Source organism: Phalangium opilio, unplaced genomic scaffold (genome assembly GCF_054372755.1).
Source record: "Phalangium opilio isolate 3A_F unplaced genomic scaffold, DU_Popi_V2 ptg000087l_1, whole genome shotgun sequence".
NCBI classification, from domain to species: Eukaryota; Metazoa; Arthropoda; class Arachnida; order Opiliones; family Phalangiidae; genus Phalangium; species Phalangium opilio.
The window spans coordinates 3453665-3462235 of record NW_028324192.1 but is presented as its reverse complement, the minus strand read 5'-3'; the positions used below and the strand labels follow the sequence as shown (position 1 = coordinate 3462235).

General features: G+C 47.8%; 2 non-coding genes across 2 annotated transcripts; both read left to right on the top strand.

Annotated features, from left to right (window-relative positions):
* Window positions 1-473: 473 nt before the first annotated feature.
* TRNAT-GGU (transfer RNA threonine (anticodon GGU)) lies at window positions 474-546 on the top strand. The gene has a single exon. It is a non-coding gene; the product is annotated as a tRNA-Thr (tRNA).
* A 3996-nt stretch (window positions 547-4542) lies between these two features.
* On the top strand, window positions 4543-4615 carry TRNAT-GGU (transfer RNA threonine (anticodon GGU)). Its single transcript has one exon. It is a non-coding gene; the product is annotated as a tRNA-Thr (tRNA).
* The last annotated feature ends 3956 nt before the right edge of the window (window positions 4616-8571 follow it).

Below are 8571 nucleotides of genomic sequence, written 5' to 3'. Positions count from 1 at the left end.
TCCACAATACCTGACAACCATTTAATTTCTGAGCTTCCGTGGCTCAATGGTTAGCGCGTTCGGCTGTTAGCCAATAGGTTGGCGCTTCAAGCATACCCGGGAGCGGTGTTGTGGGATCTCGAAAGTAACGTAGAAAGCCAAAGTTTTTCCACAATACCTGACGACCATTTAATTTTTGGGCTTCCGTGGCGCAATGGTTAGCGCGTTCGGCTGTTAACCGAAAGGTTGGTGGTTCAAGCCCATCCGGGAGCGGTGTTGTGACGTCTCAGATGTTACGTAAAAAGTCAAGGTTTTTCCACAATACCTGACGACCATTTAATTTTTGGGCTTCCGTGGCTCAATGGTTAGCGCGTTCGGCTGTTAACCAATAGGTTGGTGGTTCGAGGCCACCCGGGAGCGGTGTTGTGGGATCTCACATGTAACGTAGAAAGCCAAAGTTTTTCCACAATACCTGACGACCATTTAATTTTTGGGCTTCCGTGGCGCAATGGTTAGCGCGTTCGGCTGGTAACCGAAAGGTTGGTGGTTCAAGCCCACCCGGGAGCGGTGTTGTGGGATCACGAATGTAACGTAGAAAGCCAAAGTTTTTCCAGAATACCTGACGACCATTTAATTTTTGGGCTTCCGTGGCGCAATAATTAGCGCGTTCAGCTGTTAATCGAAAGGTTGGTGGTTCGAGCCCACCCGAGAGAGGTGTTGTGGGGTCTCAGATGTAGCGTAAAAAGTCAAAACTTTTCCACAATACGTGACAACCATTTAATTTCTGAGCTTTCGTGGCTCAATTGTTAGCGCGTTCGGCTGTTAGCCAATAGGTTGGTGGTTCGAGCCCACCCGGGAGCGGTGTTGTGGGATCTCAAATGTAACGTAGAAAGCCAAAGTTTTTCCACAATACCTGACGACCATTTAATTTTTGGGCTTCCGGGGCGCAATGGTTAGCGCGTTCAGCTGTTAATCGAAAGGTTGGTGGTTCGAGCCCACCCGGGAGAGGTGTTGTGGGGTCTCAGATGTAGCGTAAAAAGTCAAAACTTTTCCACAATACGTGACAACGATTTAATTTCTGAGCTTCCGTGGCTCAATGTTTAGCGCGTTCGGCTGTTAGCCAATAGGTTGGTGGTTCGAGCCCACCCGGGAGCGGTGTTGTGGGATCTCAAATGTAACGTAGAAAGCCAAAGTTTTTCCACAATACCTGACGACCATTTAATTTCTGAGCTTCCGTGGCTCAATGGTTAGCGCGTTCGGCTGTTAACCAATAGTTTGGTAGTTCGAGCCCATCCGGGAGCGGTGTTGTGAGGTCTCAGATGTGACGTAAAATGTCAAGGTTTTTCCATAATACCTGACGACCATTTAATTTTTGAGCTTCCGTGGCGCAATGGTTAGCGCGTTCTTCTGTTAATCGAAAGGTTGGTGGTTCGAGCCCACCCGGGAGAGGTGTTGTGGGGTCTCAGATGTAGCGTAAAAAGTCAAAACTTTTCCACAATACGTGACAACGATTTAATTTCTGAGCTTCCGTGGCTCAATGTTTAGCGTGTTCGGCTGTTAACCAATAGGTTGGTGGTTCGGGCCCACCCGGGAGCGGTGTTGTGAGTTCTCAGATGTGACGTAAAATGTCAGAGTTTTTCCACAATACCTGACGAATATTTAATATTTGGGCTTCCTTGGCGCAATGGTTAGCGCGTTTGGCTGTTAACAGAAAGGTTGGTGGTTCGAGCACACCCGGGAGCGGTGTTGTGACGTCTCGAATGTAACGTAAAATGTCAGAGTTTTTCCACAATACCTGACGAACATTTAATTTTTGGGCTTTCGTGGCTCAATTGTTAGCGCGTTCGGCTGTTAGCCAATAGGTTGGTGGTTCGAGCCCACCCGGGAGCGGTGTTGTGGGATCTCAAATGTAACGTAGAAAGCCAAAGTTTTTCCACAATACCTGACGACCATTTAATTTTTGGGCTTCCGGGGCGCAATGGTTAGCGCGTTCAGCTGTTAATCGAAAGGTTTGTGGTTCGAGCCCACCCGGGAGAGGTGTTGTGGGGTCTCAGATGTAGCGTAAAAAGTCAAAACTTTTCCACAATACGTGACAACGATTTAATTTCTGAGCTTCCGTGGCTCAATGTTTAGCGCGTTCGGCTGTTAGCCAATAGGTTGGTGGTTCGAGCCCACCCGGGAGCGGTGTTGTGGGATCTCAAATGTAACGTAGAAAGCCAAAGTTTTTCCACAATACCTGACGACCATTTAATTTCTGAGCTTCCGTGGCTCAATGGTTAGCGCGTTCGGCTGTTAACCAATAGTTTGGTAGTTCGAGCCCATCCGGGAGCGGTGTTGTGAGGTCTCAGATGTGACGTAAAATGTCAAGGTTTTTCCACAATACCTGACGACCATTTAATTTTTGAGCTTCCGTGGCGCAATGGTTAGCGCGTTCTTCTGTTAATCGAAAGGTTGGTGGTTCGAGCCCACCCGGGAGAGGTGTTGTGGGGTCTCAGATGTAGCGTAAAAAGTCAAAACTTTTCCACAATACGTGACAACGATTTAATTTCTGAGCTTCCGTGGCTCAATGTTTAGCGTGTTCGGCTGTTAACCAATAGGTTGGTGGTTCGGGCCCACCCGGGAGCGGTGTTGTGAGTTCTCAGATGTGACGTAAAATGTCAGAGTTTTTCCACAATACCTGACGAATATTTAATATTTGGGCTTCCTTGGCGCAATGGTTAGCGCGTTTGGCTGTTAACAGAAAGGTTGGTGGTTCGAGCACACCCGGGAGCGGTGTTGTGACGTCTCGAATGTAACGTAAAATGTCAGAGTTTTTCCACAATACCTGACGAACATTTAATTTTTGGGCTTCCGTGGCGCAATAATTAGCGCGTTCTTCTGTTAATCGAAAGGTTGGTGGTTCGAGCCCACCCGGGAGAGGTGTTGTGGGGTCTCAGATGTAGCGTAAAAAGTCAAAACTTTTCCACAATACGTGACAACGATTTAATTTCTGAGCTTCCGTGGCTCAATGTTTAGCGTGTTCGGCTGTTAACCAATAGGTTGGTGGTTCGGGCCCACCCGGGAGCGGTGTTGTGAGTTCTCAGATGTGACGTAAAATGTCAGAGTTTTTCCACAATACCTGACGAATATTTAATATTTGGGCTTCCTTGGCGCAATGGTTAGCGCGTTTGGCTGTTAACAGAAAGGTTGGTGGTTCGAGCACACCCGGGAGCGGTGTTGTGACGTCTCGAATGTAACGTAAAATGTCAGAGTTTTTCCACAATACCTGACGAACATTTAATTTTTGGGCTTCCGTGGCGCAATAATTAGCGCGTTCAGCTGTTAATCGAAAGGTTGGTGTTTCGAGCCCACCCGGGAGCGGTGTTGTGGGATCTCAAATGTAACGTAGAAAGCCAAAGTTTTTCCACAATACCTGACGACCATTTAATTTCTGAGCTTCCGTGGCTCAATGGTTAGAGCGTTCAGCTGTTAATCGAAAGGTTGGTGGTTGTGGGGTCTCAAATGAAACGTAGAAAGCCAAAGTTTTTCCACAATACCTGACAACCATTTAATTTCTGAGCTTCCGTGGCTCAATGGTTAGCGCGTTCGGCTGTTAGCCAATAGGTTGGCGCTTCAAGCATACCCGGGAGCGGTGTTGTGGGATCTCGAATGTAACGTAGAAAGCCAAAGTTTTTCCACAATACCTGACGACCATTTAATTTTTGGGCTTCCGTGGCGCAATGGTTAGCGCGTTCGGCTGTTAACCGAAAGGTTTTGGTTCAAGCCCATCCGGGAGCGGTGTTGTGAGGTCTCAGATGTGACGTAAAAAGTCTAGGTTTTTACGCAAAACCTGACGAGCATTTAATTTTTGGGCTTCCGTGGCGCAATGGTTAGCGCGTTCTGCTGTTGACCCATAGGTTGGTGGTTCGAGCCCACCCGGGAGCGGTGTTGTGGGATCTCAAATGTAACGTAGAAAGCCAAAGTTTTTCCACAATACCTGACGACCATTTAATTTCTGAGCTTCCGTGGCTCAATGGTTAGCGCGTTCAGCTGTTAATCGAAAGGTTGGTGGTTGTGGGGTCTCAAATGTAACGTAGAAAGCCAAAGTTTTTCCACAATACCTGACAACCATTTAATTTCTGAGCTTCCGTGGCTCAATGGTTAGCGCGTTCGGCTGTTAGCCAATAGGTTGGCGCTTCAAGCATACCCGGGAGCGGTGTTGTGGGATCTCGAATGTAACGTAGAAAGCCAAAGTTTTTCCACAATACCTGACGACCATTTAATTTTTGGGCTTCCGTGGCGCAATGGTTAGCGCGTTCGGCTGTTAACCGAAAGGTTGGTGGTTCAAGCCCATCCGGGAGCGGTGTTGTGACGTCTCAGATGTTACGTAAAAAGTCAAGGTTTTTCCACAATACCTGACGACCATTTAATTTTTGGGCTTCCGTGGCTCAATGGTTAGCGCGTTCGGCTGTTAACCAATAGGTTGGTGGTTCGAGGCCACCCGGGAGCGGTGTTGTGGGATCTCACATGTAACGTAGAAAGCCAAAGTTTTTCCACAATACCTGACGACCATTTAATTTTTGGGCTTCCGTGGCGCAATGGTTAGCGCGTTCGGCTGGTAACCGAAAGGTTGGTGGTTCAAGCCCACCCGGGAGCGGTGTTGTGGGATCACGAATGTAACGTAGAAAGCCAAAGTTTTTCCAGAATACCTGACGACCATTTAATTTTTGGGCTTCCGTGGCGCAATAATTAGCGCGTTCAGCTGTTAATCGAAAGGTTGGTGGTTCGAGCCCACCCGAGAGAGGTGTTGTGGGGTCTCAGATGTAGCGTAAAAAGTCAAAACTTTTCCACAATACGTGACAACGATTTAATTTCTGAGCTTCCGTGGCTCAATGTTTAGCGCGTTCGGCTGTTAGCCAATAGGTTGGTGGTTCGAGCCCACCCGGGAGCGGTGTTGTGGGATCTCAAATGTAACGTAGAAAGCCAAAGTTTTTCCACAATACCTGACGACCATTTAATTTCTGAGCTTCCGTGGCTCAATGGTTAGCGCGTTCGGCTGTTAACCAATAGTTTGGTAGTTCGAGCCCATCCGGGAGCGGTGTTGTGAGGTCTCAGATGTGACGTAAAATGTCAAGGTTTTTCCACAATACCTGACGACCATTTAATTTTTGAGCTTCCGTGGCGCAATGGTTAGCGCGTTCTTCTGTTAATCGAAAGGTTGGTGGTTCGAGCCCACCCGGGAGAGGTGTTGTGGGGTCTCAGATGTAGCGTAAAAAGTCAAAACTTTTCCACAATACGTGACAACCATTTAATTTCTGAGCTTTCGTGGCTCAATTGTTAGCGCGTTCGGCTGTTAGCCAATAGGGTGGTGGTTCGAGCCCACCCGGGAGCGGTGTTGTGGGATCTCAAATGTAACGTAGAAAGCCAAAGTTTTTCCACAATACCTGACGACCATTTAATTTTTGGGCTTCCGGGGCGCAATGGTTAGCGCGTTCAGCTGTTAATCGAAAGGTTGGTGGTTCGAGCCCACCCGGGAGAGGTGTTGTGGGGTCTCAGATGTAGCGTAAAAAGTCAAAACTTTTCCACAATACGTGACAACGATTTAATTTCTGAGCTTCCGTGGCTCAATGTTTAGCGCGTTCGGCTGTTAGCCAATAGGTTGGTGGTTCGAGCCCACCCGGCAGCGGTGTTGTGAGGTCTCAGATGTAGCGTGAAAAGTCAAACTTTTTCCATAATACGTGATAACCATTTATTTTCTGAGCTTCCGTGGCTCAATGGTTAGCGCGTTCGGCTGTTAACCAATAGGTTGGTGGTTCGAGCCCGCCCGGAAGAGGTATTGTGTGGTCTCAGATGTAACGTAAATAGCCAAAGTTTTTCCACAATACCTGACGACCATTTAATTTTTGGGCCTCAGTGGCGCAATGGTTAGCGCGTTTAGCTGTTAACCGAAAGGTTGGTGGTTCGAGCACAAACGAGAGAGGATTTGTGGGGTCTCAGAAGTAGCGTGAAAAGTAACTTTTCAACAATACCTGACAACCATTTAATTATTGGGCGTCCGTGGCGCAATGGTTAGCGCGTTCGGCTGTTAACCAATAGGTTGGTGGTTCGAGCCCATCCGGGAGCGGTGTTGTGAGGTCTTAGATGTGACGTATAAAGTCAAGGTTTTTCCACAATACCTGACAACCGTTTAATTTCTGAGCTTCCGTGGCGCAATGGTTAGCGCGTTCGGCTGTTAACCAATAGGTTGGTGGTTCGAGCCCAAACGAGAGAGGATTTATGGGGTCTCAGAAGTAGCGTGAAAAGTCGTAACTTTTCAACAATACCTGACAACCATTTAATTATTGGGCGTCCGTGGCGCAATGGTTAGCGCGTTCGGCTGTTAACCAATAGGTTGGTGGTTCGAGCCCATCCGGGAGCGGTGTTGTGAGGTCTTAGATGTGACGTAAAAAGTCAAGGTTTTTACACAATATCTGACGAGCATCTAATTTTTGGGCTTCCGTGGCGCAATGGTTAGCGCGTTCAGCTGTTAATCGAAAGGTTGGTGGTTCGAGCCCACCCGGGAGAGGTGTTGTGGGGTCTCAAATGTAACGTAGAAAGCCAAAGTTTTTCCACAATACCTGACAACCGTTTAATTTCTGAGCTTCCGTGGCTCAATGGTTAGCGCGTTCAGCTGTTAACCAATAGGTTGGTGGTTCGAGCCCACCCGGGAGCGGTGTTGTGTGAGCTCAAATGTAACGTAGAAAGCCAAAGTTTTTCCACAATACCTGACGACCGTTTAATTTTTGGGCTTCCGTGGCGCAATGGTTAGCGCGTTCGGCTGTTAACCGAAAGGTTGGTGGTTCGAGCCCATCCGGGAGCGGTGTTGTGAGGCCTCAGATGTGAAGTAAAAAGTCAAAGTTTTACCTCAATACCTGACGAAAATTTAATTTTTGGGCTTCAGTGGCGCAATGGTTAGCGCGTTCGGCTATTAACCAATAGGTTGGTGGTTCGAGCCCATCCGGGAGAAGTGTTGTGACGTCTCAGATGTAACGTAAAATGTCAGAGTTTTTCCACAATACCTGACGAACATTTAATTTTTGGGCTTCAGTGGCGCAATGGTCGGCGCGTTCAGCTGTTAACCGAAAGGTTGGTGGTTCGAGCCCAAACGAGAGAGGTTTTGTGGGGTCTCAGATGTAGCGTGAAAAGTCGTAACTTTTCAACAATACCTGACAACCATTTAATTTCTGAGCTTCCGTGGCTCAATGGTTAGCGCGTTCGGCTGTTAACCAATAGGTTGGTGGTTCTAGCCCATCCGGGAGCGGTGTTGTGATGTCTCAGATGTAACGTAAAATGTCAGAGTTTTTCCACAATACCTGACGAACATTTAATTTTTGGGCTTCCTTGGCGCAATGGTTAGCGCGTTCAGCTGTTAATCGAAAGGTTGGTGGTTCGAGCCCACCCGGAAGAGGTGATGTGGGGTCTCAGATGTAGCGTAAAAAGTCAAAACTTTTCCACAATACGTGACAACCATTTAATTTCTGAGCTTCAGTGGGGCAATGGTCAGCGCGTTCAGCTGTTAACCGAAAGGTTGGTGGTTCGAGCCCTCCCGGGAGCGGTGTTGTGACGTCTCAGATGTAACGTAAAATGTCAGAGTTTTTCCAAAACACCTGAAGAACATTTAACTTTGGGGCTTCCGTGGCGCAATGGTTAGCGCGTTCAGCTGTTAATCGAAAGGTTGGTGGTTCGAGCCCGCCCGGAAGAGGTATTGTGTGGTCTCAGATGTAGCGTAAAAAGTCAAAACTTTTCCACAATACGTGACAACCATTTAATTTTTCAGCTTCCGTGGCTCAATGGTTAGCGCGTTCGGCTGTTAATCGAAAGGTTGGTGGTTCGAGCCCATCCTGGAGCGGTGTTGTGAGGTCTCAGATGTAGCGTGAAAAGTCAAACTTTTTCCATAATACGTGATAACCATTTATTTTCTGAGCTTCCGTGGCTCAATGGTTAGCGCGTTCGGCTGTTAACCAATAGGTTGGTGGTTCGAGCCCACCCGGGAGCGGTGTTTTGGGATCTCAAATGTAACGTAAATAGCCAAAGTTTTTCCACAATACCTGACGACCATTTAATTTTTGGGCCTCAGTGGCGCAATGGTTAGCGCGTTCAGCTGTTAACCGAAAGGTTGGTGGTTCGAGCCCACCCGGGAGAGGTGTTGTGGGGTCTCAAATGTAACGTAGAAAGCCAAAGTCTTTCCACAATACCTGACAACCGTTTAATTTCTGAGCTTCCGTGGCTCAATGGTTAGCGCGTTCAGCTGTTAAGCAATAGGTTGGTGGTTCGAGCCCAAACGAGAGAGGATTTATGGGGTCTCAGAAGTAGCGTGAAAAGTCGTAACTTTTCAACAATACCTGACAACCATTTAATTATTGGGCGTCCGTGGCGCAATGGTTAGCGCGTTCGGCTGTTAACCAATAGGTTGGTGGTTCGAGCCCATCCGGGAGCGGTGTTGTGAGGCCTCAGATGTGAAGTAAAAAGTCAAAGTTTTACCTCAATACCTGACGAAAATTTAATTTTTGGGCTTCAGTGGCGCAATGGTTAGCGCGTTCGGCTATTAACCAATAGGTTGGTGGTTCGAGCCCA